This window comes from Bos mutus, chromosome 22, assembly GCF_027580195.1.
Source record: "Bos mutus isolate GX-2022 chromosome 22, NWIPB_WYAK_1.1, whole genome shotgun sequence".
Taxonomy (NCBI): domain Eukaryota; kingdom Metazoa; phylum Chordata; class Mammalia; order Artiodactyla; family Bovidae; genus Bos; species Bos mutus.
In genome coordinates, this window is record NC_091638.1 from 48148895 (window position 1) to 48158717 (window position 9823).

Below are 9823 nucleotides of genomic sequence, written 5' to 3' on the forward strand. Positions count from 1 at the left end.
ATATGGCAGGTATCACTGAATCACGCCCCTTTCCCACTGACCCCTTACTTCTGGCCCTGGTCAGTGCACCTGAATTCCAGGACAAGACTGGCAGGCCTGCAGGTCTGGTCCTCCAGGCCACAGTGAGCCCAGGTGAAGGCTTGCCTCTGGGCCCTGTACCCAGCAGGTGAGGTCACCAGGCGTTGTTATCAGGCAGCAAGGCATTTTTCTTGTTAATATATTAATTGATGTCATTAATGTATTAATTAGATGTAATGGCCTTTGGAGCTCCATGCGCAAACTATATCTTGGGTGATGATAGTTAATAATCACCTAGCCCTGATGTCCCCAAACCTTCTGTGTTTACACCCAGAGAACAGGGCAACTGGTATCAGATGGTGGTTTACCTGAAGTGCACAAATTTAAATGCAGTGACCCAGGGAGAATGGACACATTATAGGCATGGCTTAGTCTCTTCATTCGCCACCTGAAACTATCACAGCATTGTTAATTGGCTATACTTCAATACAAAATAAACCACTTATTTAAAAAAAAAAGTTTTTAGTTAAGTAAAAATAAATCCACTGGTCCAGAGCCAGTGCCAAGAGGCCAAGGATAAAGATACCCTGAGACTAGGATCCAGTTACTTGGACACCTGTGTATCTAGTCAAAGAGAGAATGCTTTATATTAATTGCAGGGACAGTAGCTAAATGCAAGGTGTCACTGAGCAGTCAGAGGCCCTCCAGAAGCGTGGGGCTGGTCCTGTGTTGTCAGGCAGGGTCAGCCCAGCTCAGAAGGACTGATTGCTCCACGGGGTAGGGTAGGTGGCGCATAGAGAAGGCAGCCCTCCCTCTCAAATACTTCTTTGCTCTCTAGAACACACAGACATGAGCCTCCAGCCCTCACAATTTCTGGTTGACCACCCCTCTCTCTGCTAGGACCCCATCCCACTTAACCCCAGACTTGAAGTGTGGGCCTCACACCACCTGCCTCAGAATCTCCTGGATTGCAAGTCAGAAATGTAGGTTTCCAGGACCCCTCCAGACCTTTGGCATCTGCGTCTCTGGGGTGGGGCTTACCCTGTCATCCTCACCCGAGTCAGGGCCCAGGGCCAGTTCTGCTCATGTTCACAGCATCTGTGCCCAGCTCTAGGAAGAAAGCCACCTTTGCCTGAGTAGCATCACTGGCTCCCTAGCTCCTTAGGAGTGTGAGTTCCACAGCTCCCACTCTGCTTTTCTGCCCGGAGAAGCTCTGCATCTGACAGCGAGGGCGCATCTCATCTCGTCCCCAAACAGCCAGCCAGGTGGTGCTGTCAGCACCAGGCTGGCCGCCAGGCAGGGCCAGCTCCTCTGGCGAGATGGCCAGCTGGGATGGTCACCCAGGGCTCTTTGCTGTGGCCTGCTTCCTCATTTATAGAAAGAGGAGTTCTCATAGCCCAGGCTTTTGGGAAACGGGTGTTTCCCACTACTAACACCTGCCTCCTGGGCTCCAGCACTTGGGCAGCAAGCCCCGTGTGGCCCATAGTCTCTGTCTCCACCCGGTTGCTCCCTGCAGCACAGCTGGGACCGGCCACTGGCTCTGGGGCTTCCCCGCCCCCTAGAGCTGCACCTGGGTCTGGAGGGGCTGGCCTTCAAGGGTGCTGAGCCGCCCCACATTACCCAGGAAGGAACTGGGGGGGAAATCACACTTCAGGCCTTAAGTACCACTTAAAATATAAGTGAGGCTACCTCTCCATGGAAGCAAGTCTGTAAAGCACATCCATTTATGAAACAGAAACCTTTGATGGTGAGAATGACAGCGTTTCGTCTTTCTGTGCTGCCCTGGCCACATGTGTGTTGGTGACGTGGGGTTTGGCCTGTTAGGTCCCTCCGTCAGCGGCTGCTGCTGTGCCACTTAAAGCTTCTTTAGTGGTGACTCCAGGCTCTGGCAGTGTGCTCTGCCTCACCCCCTGCCACTTACCAGCCTGATTCACCAGGGCACCTCCTTCCTCCTGCCTTTTTAAAACAAGAACAACAACAACAACTTGGGTATATATTGCTAGTTTCATGTCAGTTTCCTGTGTGTATGCTCTGCCCCACCCGCTGCCACTTACCAACCTAGTTCACCAGGGCACCTCCTTCCTCCTGCCCTTTTTTTAAAAAAAAAAAAAACCAGTGTATTCATATTGCTAGTTTCACGTCAATTTTCCAATTTTAAAATGAGTAAATTATTTTCTCCATATTTGTGTGAAGATCTTTCATATCACTTCTTCCAAAAACGAAACAAAAAATTCTTAAATTTTGAAAGAAAGGTGGGCAAGTACCTTAGGTATGTGAATCATTTTTAGTCATCATCAAAACGGTTCTCCCTGCCTTGGTGGACGTGACTGGATGGTGATCCCGACTTGGAAAGAGGGGCTGGTTCCCTCGGCCCTGCGATGGAGACGTCTGTGTCCCGGACTGACAGGACTGGCATTTTACTCACTGCTCTTCCCTTCTACCCAGAACAATGTTCCACGTTCTTCCACTGATGAGGCAGTCTCTTTCACCACCTTTCTTCTCTCCCACAGTCTCCTTTTGGCTCTAAGCTCTGTTCTGAACGCAGAGCCCCTGAGGAGAAAGGGAACTGGCCCAGGTTATCTTCATAGGGTGGCTACTGTGGGCACAGGGTCATAAGTGAACCAGCAGAGGGGCCACCCTGGGGGCAGGTGGGTGCCCAGTTCCATCAGCTCTCACTGGGCAGGGGCTGGAGAGGGTGGTGTGATTCAGCCAGAGTTGCCACTTCGGCCTTGGAGGAGCTGCCTGAGGGCCTGTGACGAAACGACCAACTTACGAGGGAATCCTCTAGTCCACCATTTACTTGTCTCATTACCTCCCTCCCTGCTGTTGACTGACGGTCACAGTGCTGCCCTGGTCTGACCAGTGTGCTTGGCAGGGGCCGCCTGGTGGGAACAGGACCTGAGAACCTGGCAAGCCTCAGTCCTTTAATCTCATCTGCATCACAACCTGGGGCCTTGGAACGGGGCTCTGATGCTGTCAGCACAGTGAGCAGTGACTAATTAAGACACGACTGCATTAGTCACGTTGGAGGTGACAACTGAGCAGCATGTTTTGGGTTCATGTCTGAGAGATCCTGACACACTTTTCAATTATGTGGAACTAATAGTGTGTGGCCTCCACGCAGCCGTGTCGGGCGGGGGAGAAGGAGGTCTGCGATGAAAGTGTGACTCAGTACAGCTCCTCACTCACTTCTCTGCACTCCCTTCTGAAAATCACAATAGGTCACACCAGGGAGCGTGGCACTTGGGGTCCAGAGGGCTTCTTTCAGAAGGAGAGTTATGAGACAACTCTGGGTGACACAGGAGCCACGGCCCTCTCCATAGGCGCCTGTTGCGAATCCCAGCGTTAACGGCTCACTCTCCCTGGTCTCTGGGTGTGCCCTCGTCTGGGCCTGGCACAGCCGGGCAGGGAGAGCCAGAGGACGCAGGAGAACCAAAACATTGTCACTATGAGGGAAATGGGGTGTTTTCCTCCACAAATCCCAACCAAACTAGGGAATGTTGCTAAAACAGCTTTCCTTTTTGTTCCCCCCAGGGCATTGACAACAATTTTATGAACAAACCAGATTAGCACAGCGCCTTTTTTATGTTCCTGAACTAGAGCCGAAGATTCCTTTCTTCCTGACGTGCCTTGTGAGAGTCCCTAAGTGGCATCTCTCCAATGACAAGAGGATGTTCTTGCAGGTGTGCAGATGTTAGGCTCGGGGGTGGGGCATAGAGGGGAAGAGCTGCTGGCTTTTCCTTTTTTTCCTTTTTCCTTTTGTAACCTGGAGTGACATCACGCGGGGCTGATGGCAAGATGCCCAAGCATGCGGGGCACTCATCTTTACCTCCCCTCCCCTCAGCTCTCCCTGCAGCAACCCTGCAAACACAGGGCCGAGAGCCAGGCTCTTTGGGGAGCACCCAGAGGTCCCTCCCGTCTGCATCAGCACCAGGGAGGCCCGCTTGCGTCATGTCCGCCTTCTGAAGCACACGAGCAGAGTTTGCTTTCTAAGCGGCCCACGGGGTCGCATCCATGGTTATACGCCAGCCTGGCTGCCCGTTTCTAACTCACTGGGTGGCCTTGAACAAGCCTCACTCTACCAACCGTGGCACATAGCAGGTACCATCAGCCTCTGGGCTCCATTCCTCACTCGTTCACAAAGGCCAGATCTAAGCTCTTTTGATAACCTAGCGCCTGAGAGGGCAGAGGGGTCTTCCAGCTCCTACGCCAACTGGAGCAGCACCCTTCTGATCGGAATGAAAACTGGGGATTACTCCTAAGAATTTGCTTGGAAGAGGAGTTCTTTCTGTTAAAACAATGAAACCCTGTCCAGTTTGAAATCCACAAGTTTGAACGTTTTAAACCTCCTCCCTGACCTTCCATGACGTTTTCTCCCACAGTTCCCCCCGCTTTCCCAGTCTTCATCTCATCTTAAAGAATTTAAGGTAATTGTTTTGCACAGCCACTGGCATAAGTAACAGATGTTAGGGAGAAACAAATCTGGCCCCAAATTATGTTGTGTTACAAAGAAACAGTTGTCTCTTCCCCATGGTCCTCTCTCTGTTGATGGCCTTGAACTCAGGTGACATCACCAAGGAGCGGGAAGGTGGCTGACTTCAGCCACTCCATCACTTTGTAACCATAGGCAGATCTTGCCTCCCTTTGCCTTGGTTTCCTCATCTGTCGCTAACCCACCTGGCATGGCACAGAGGGGATAGAAGGAAAACAGAGGCCGGACAGTCAAATGTAGCTCTGGAAGCTTCGGAGAAAACAGCCCATAGCAAGGCTTCCTATATGTCCTGTGTACCCACCTCTCTACCATCTTTCTCTTCTGCTCCTCGCCCTCGGCCAGTCCTCCCCTGACGCTCTCCACTCTAACCCCAGCCCAGGCTCTCTTCTCCCCACCCTTGCTCCTGTTGACCCAACTCCAGGCCTGTCTATGGCTGTGCTGGCAAAGAAGAAAGGAGTAAGGACATTACAGATACTGGTGATTTAACCCTTTTCTTCAGTGCTGTCACACCCAGAAGGCACTAAATCCCAGTCACGTGGCATTAGTAAACACGTGCCCATCCCTGTTCCTTGGCTCCTGCCTTGTCTGGTTCTAAGGGTGAGCTCTGGAGCCCCGCGGCACCTGCTGTCTGGCCTCCAGCCTTTCACCCCTTCTCACCTCTCTGCCTCCTGGGCCTCACCCTGTCAGGCTCAGTTGCACGTGTCGACTCTGTCACAATCCTTTCTCTTTCTTTCAGCAGCCCTATTTTCCTTCTCCCCTGAGAATTAGGAAGGCAGGTTGTGTGGGGGTTCCAGAAAGGGTCTTGGAGATGGACCCAGCACCACTTCAAACATGACCTTGAGCAAGGTAGTTCATGCCTACGTGCCTCAGTTTACTGGTCTAAAAATGGGCATTAGAACACTCACCTCATTGGGTATGGCAGGGAATCCATGAAAGGATGGAGGAGCAACAAGCAGGGTGTGCCCCACCAGTCCATCATTCGTTCTGTGACTGGAATTATAAATCTACCAAACACAGAGGAACTGTGGCCCCTGGGAACGTTTGCTTCACCCCTACCTACTCCCTCCTCCCCACCTAAGCCCAGTCCACAGACATGTATGTGGTTGAATCTTTTTTCCTGCAGTGGCAACATTTCTTTCCCCTTTTCTTGAAGGCAGTGCTGCAGGTGAAGAGGAAACGAAAGCTCCTTTTCAGCCAAGCTTGCCTGGAGGAGCATAGAAGGTGAGGGCATGGGTCAGGGAGACCGCCCGAGGTCTTCTGACTCCCAGCCAAGCTCCGGCGGCCCAGCTGGGGGAAGCAGAGCTATCGTTTCCAGGGAGAGCCCAGCAAATGCCCTCTTTCAGGCTCAGCCTGAACTGCCCCATGCCCCTCCCACCCCCCTGGTAAGAGGGGATGCTTGCAAAGCCTATTAAATGATTTTCAGCAATTTCAGAAATTGCCTCAGCTGGTAGTTTAAAATTTCCCTGCAGCTTCAGATTAAAGCAGAAAGAAAAAAGACCCCTGGTGATAGACTAGAGTGTGGCTTTGTCCAAGGAGGGCCAGCTGCTGTCGGCAGCTTCTGAAGAAAACAGAGGGATCCGAGTTGGTCCTGCCATGCGGGTGGGCGGCCAAAGGCACTGGCTCCCCTGGCCTCAGCTTTAGGCCTCGCCATGGTGACCATGAGGACACTCCCGCACCCCCTCACACACTGCCTCAGTCTCCAATTTGCCAGTGTCCTCACCTTGAACCCACTCATCAAAGTTGATCTGAAACTTGAGTTCTTCCTCCTCCTCACCCCGAAAAGGCAACAAAAACAGCCATTGCCTCTGCCATCAGCCTGCTTGTTGTTTTTTCCTTCTTTGGGCTGTAATGAAGGATGCAAGGTTCAGACCAACTGGCTTTCCCCTTCTGGAAGCAGCTGGAAGAGAAAGGCCAGAACCTAGGACAGAGGATGCTGTCTTATTTTTAATTTACCTGTTTTCTCCCTTGTTAAACTTTTTTATTTATTATGACTATCTATTTATTTGGCTGCCTTGGTCTTCACTGTGGTGCACGGGCTTTCTCTGGTTGCTGTGCGTGGAGGTTGCTGTCTAGTTGCAGCACATGGGCTCCTCACTGCCGTGGCTCCTTATTGTGGGGCAAGGGGGCTTCAGGGCACAGGGGCCTCCGTTGTTGCAGCATGTGAGCTCATTAGCTGTGGCTTGCTGTCTTAGTTGCCCCGAGGCATGTGGGATCTTCCCAGACCAGGGATGGAAGCCGTGTTCCCTGCATTGCCAGTCAGATTCTTAACTACCAGGGAAGTCCCTAATCTTATTTTTTTATTATTATTTTTTTTGGCCACGCCATGTGGCATATGTGATCTTAGTTCCTCAACCAGGGGTCAGATTTGTACCCCCTGCAGTGGACGTGCAGAGTCTTAACCACTGGACAACCAGGGAAGTCTGAGGGGGTATTGTCTTGAGTGCTACTGTTAAGATGGGGTTTTCGTAAGCAAGGAAGTGTGTTCTGCCCACAGTTGGGACTCAGAGCAGGGAGACACCAGACTCGTCTGAGTCTGGCCCTGATCCTTGAGTAAGGAGTAAGGCTGCTGACCTTGGTGTCTGGGTCATATCTGAGTGGTGGGGAGTCCATCAGGCCTTCCGCTTTCTCCTTCCTGCTCCTCTTCAAAAGGCTGTGACCTGGGTATGCTGGTTCTGATCCACAGAGCCCGGTGCTCCAGGCCTCTTCATTCCCATCACCCTCTGTGGGCCATGCTCCCCAAGGCATGTGGGCAAGGCTTCTGGTTACCTTTGCAGCTTGGGAGATGATGTTTTGGCCCTAGGGACCAGCTGTTGATCCAGATAATCAACAGAAGCAGAGAGCCTGGAAATCCCATTCTAATTCTTGAAAGATCCTCTTCTCCATCTACAAAAGGTTCTGATCCCTACTCACTGTTGCTCTGGGACCGTGGTGGGGGCCAAGGAGAAGCCCCCATGCACCACAAATTGGGGCTGAGTGGAGAGTGGGAGAGCTGGTGGGCCTGAGTGCTCCGAGGCTGGAGCCTGGGGCTGCCTTCAGACGGGACCAGAGAAGATGTCATCACAGTCTAAAATATCTCCGCGTATTGTTCTTCCTGATGGCAAATGATCTTATTTCATGACAGCCTCATGTATTGTATTAAACAGGTATTTCTTATATTAACTTGTAAAGTGTCCTGGGGCAGCCAGTACCCTGTAGACAGAAATGCCCTCCCATGGCCTCTCTGTAGTTGGCATGTGGTGCATACATTTTCCCGTGTTCACACTGCCCTCTATATTATTCTGCTTTTACTGCACGGTGTACCAGTTAAGTTGTCCCCGGATTCCCTGCACTGAAAACCACATGGTAGAGAACATCCTGGCACAGAGACCTTGTCTGCACTTTGCCCACTCCAGGCTCCACTGCTTCCTTGGCTGCAAGTGGAGTGTGCCAGGCACAGGTAACCGCTTCCCCAGGTGTCAGGAAAATCAACGATGCCCCAGGCCTCCCCCTGGAGAATCTGACTAATCAGCCTGGCTGGACGGGAAACTTGGGAGCTAAAGCTACCAGTAAACAGAAAGGAAGTGAAACAACCCAGGCAGGCACCTCTACCGTCTGCTCCCACTCCTCCCTTGGGGTGACGTGGCCTCCTCAAGGAAGTGGCTTTGGGCCTTGTTTCCCTGCCCAGAGGCATGGGGTGCAGCCTGTTAGGCTAGAGGCCCATTTGGGTAGCCTTCAAGGGCACTTGGTGAGCCACTGGCCCATAGGTGGAGTCCATGGTCTTGACAAGGTCATTCCAGAACTGACCATGGATTCCTGCTAAGCTGTCTCTCAATTCTGTGACCTGGACAATTTAGTCTACCTCTCCATCCTCAACATGCCTCTGTCTAAACTCTACCTATTATAATTTTCAGTTTTTCTTTTGATCAAAAGAACACATGTACACAGTTTTGAAAGATAACCCCAAACAGCAAGTTCTGCATCCCCCTCCCAAGCTACCCACTCCTTGGCTCATCATTTTAGTTCTTTTGGTCATTTCTTCATTTCCCTTCATATTTGTAAGCAATTTGCTTATGTTACTATTTCTTAATTGTTTCCCCTTTAGAATATTGACCTTTTATGGAACAGTCAGCCTGCTCTCTGCATACTTCCCATCTTCCCAGTGTCAGGATTTGGGGTAAATTCATGTTTACATGTTTAAAACTATAAAAACATTGTTTTCTGCTAAACCAAGTAGTATCCTATTTCCTTTTTACTATAATCTGTTGATTATTGTCAAACTATTAATTATCTCATTATTTGCGTTCTTAAAAATACTTTATGTTCTTCCCTACAAAATCATAAAACTGAGCAAATACAATAAAGTTCTTCTCAACATGACTAACCTCAACAGGTATCACGGATTCTGTGTTTTCCCTGGAGACCTTGCTTGGGGAGCCCCACATCACCCCTTTTCCACTCTCACCATCCCATCTGTGGGCCCCTCTCTTCCCCAGAGGGAAAAGGCTCGGGGAAGTTAAGGAACAGTAGTAAGATGGCGGCAGAGATGTGGGTCTGTCCCAGGAGATGCAGTTACGGTCAAGAGTTGCCACCCCCCTCACCCGCCCAAGGATGCTGCAGCCCAGTGGGGTGGGGACCATGTAAACAGAACCACGTGGTAGGGGTCTAATCCACAACAGGATTGCACGTGGTGGGAATTCCCTGGTGGCCCAAGAGTTAGGACACAGCGCTTTGATTGCTGTGGGCCCAGGTTCAATCACTGATCAAGAAACTAAAATCCCACGGGCTGTGCAATGCGGCTGAAAAAAGGACTGCATGTGGTGTGGAGATCTCGGCCCCGACTGCAGAGGACAGAGGTGGGTCTTCCGGGCAAGTTCCCCTGCGTCTGTGTCCATCCCTGTCCCAGGCTGAGCCAGAAGCCCACCGACAGCTGGGTCCACGCTCTTCTTTGACCGCCCATGGCTGACTCCTCTTAAAAGAGGCAAAACCAGCCCTCACCTCACTGCCAGGCTGACGTGTGCCTCCCCTGGCCACCAGCAGCCCCCTCATCACAGGCCAGTCTCCCACCGCCCCAGGTCTCCTTCACTAGGGGCCTGAGCTCCGACCCCAGCCCCCGCCCTCTGCACCAGAAGCAGCTTCTTTCCTTTCCTGGTCACAGTCAGTTAAACTCAGCTGCAGGGAAGGCGTGGAGGTTGCAGTGGTTCCAAGGGCTTCAGAGGACCTGGTCATCCAGTTGTTCACACATGGGCAACTCCCAGCCGTGGCACCAAGTCCCTAAAGACAGCACATACCTGAGTAGGCAGAGAGCCTTCTGAGTCCAGAGCACTTGCTGGAAAA

The 9823-nt window shown here is 51.6% G+C and overlaps 1 protein-coding gene across 2 annotated transcripts in view; it reads left to right on the forward strand.

The window, feature by feature from the left end:
- The window catches only part of RFT1 (RFT1 homolog), a 48344-nt gene extending 39473 nt beyond the window's left edge, over positions 1-8871 (forward strand). Inside the window, exons 14-15 of one of the 2 annotated variants that reach the window (XR_011462062.1) lie at positions 3553-3701; positions 5664-8871. The gene's annotated coding sequence lies outside the window, so the exon portion shown is untranslated. Of the gene's footprint in view, positions 1-3552 lie in introns of both variants that reach the window. The other variant, XR_011462061.1, reaches the window with a different exon arrangement.
- The last annotated feature ends 952 nt before the right edge of the window (positions 8872-9823 follow it).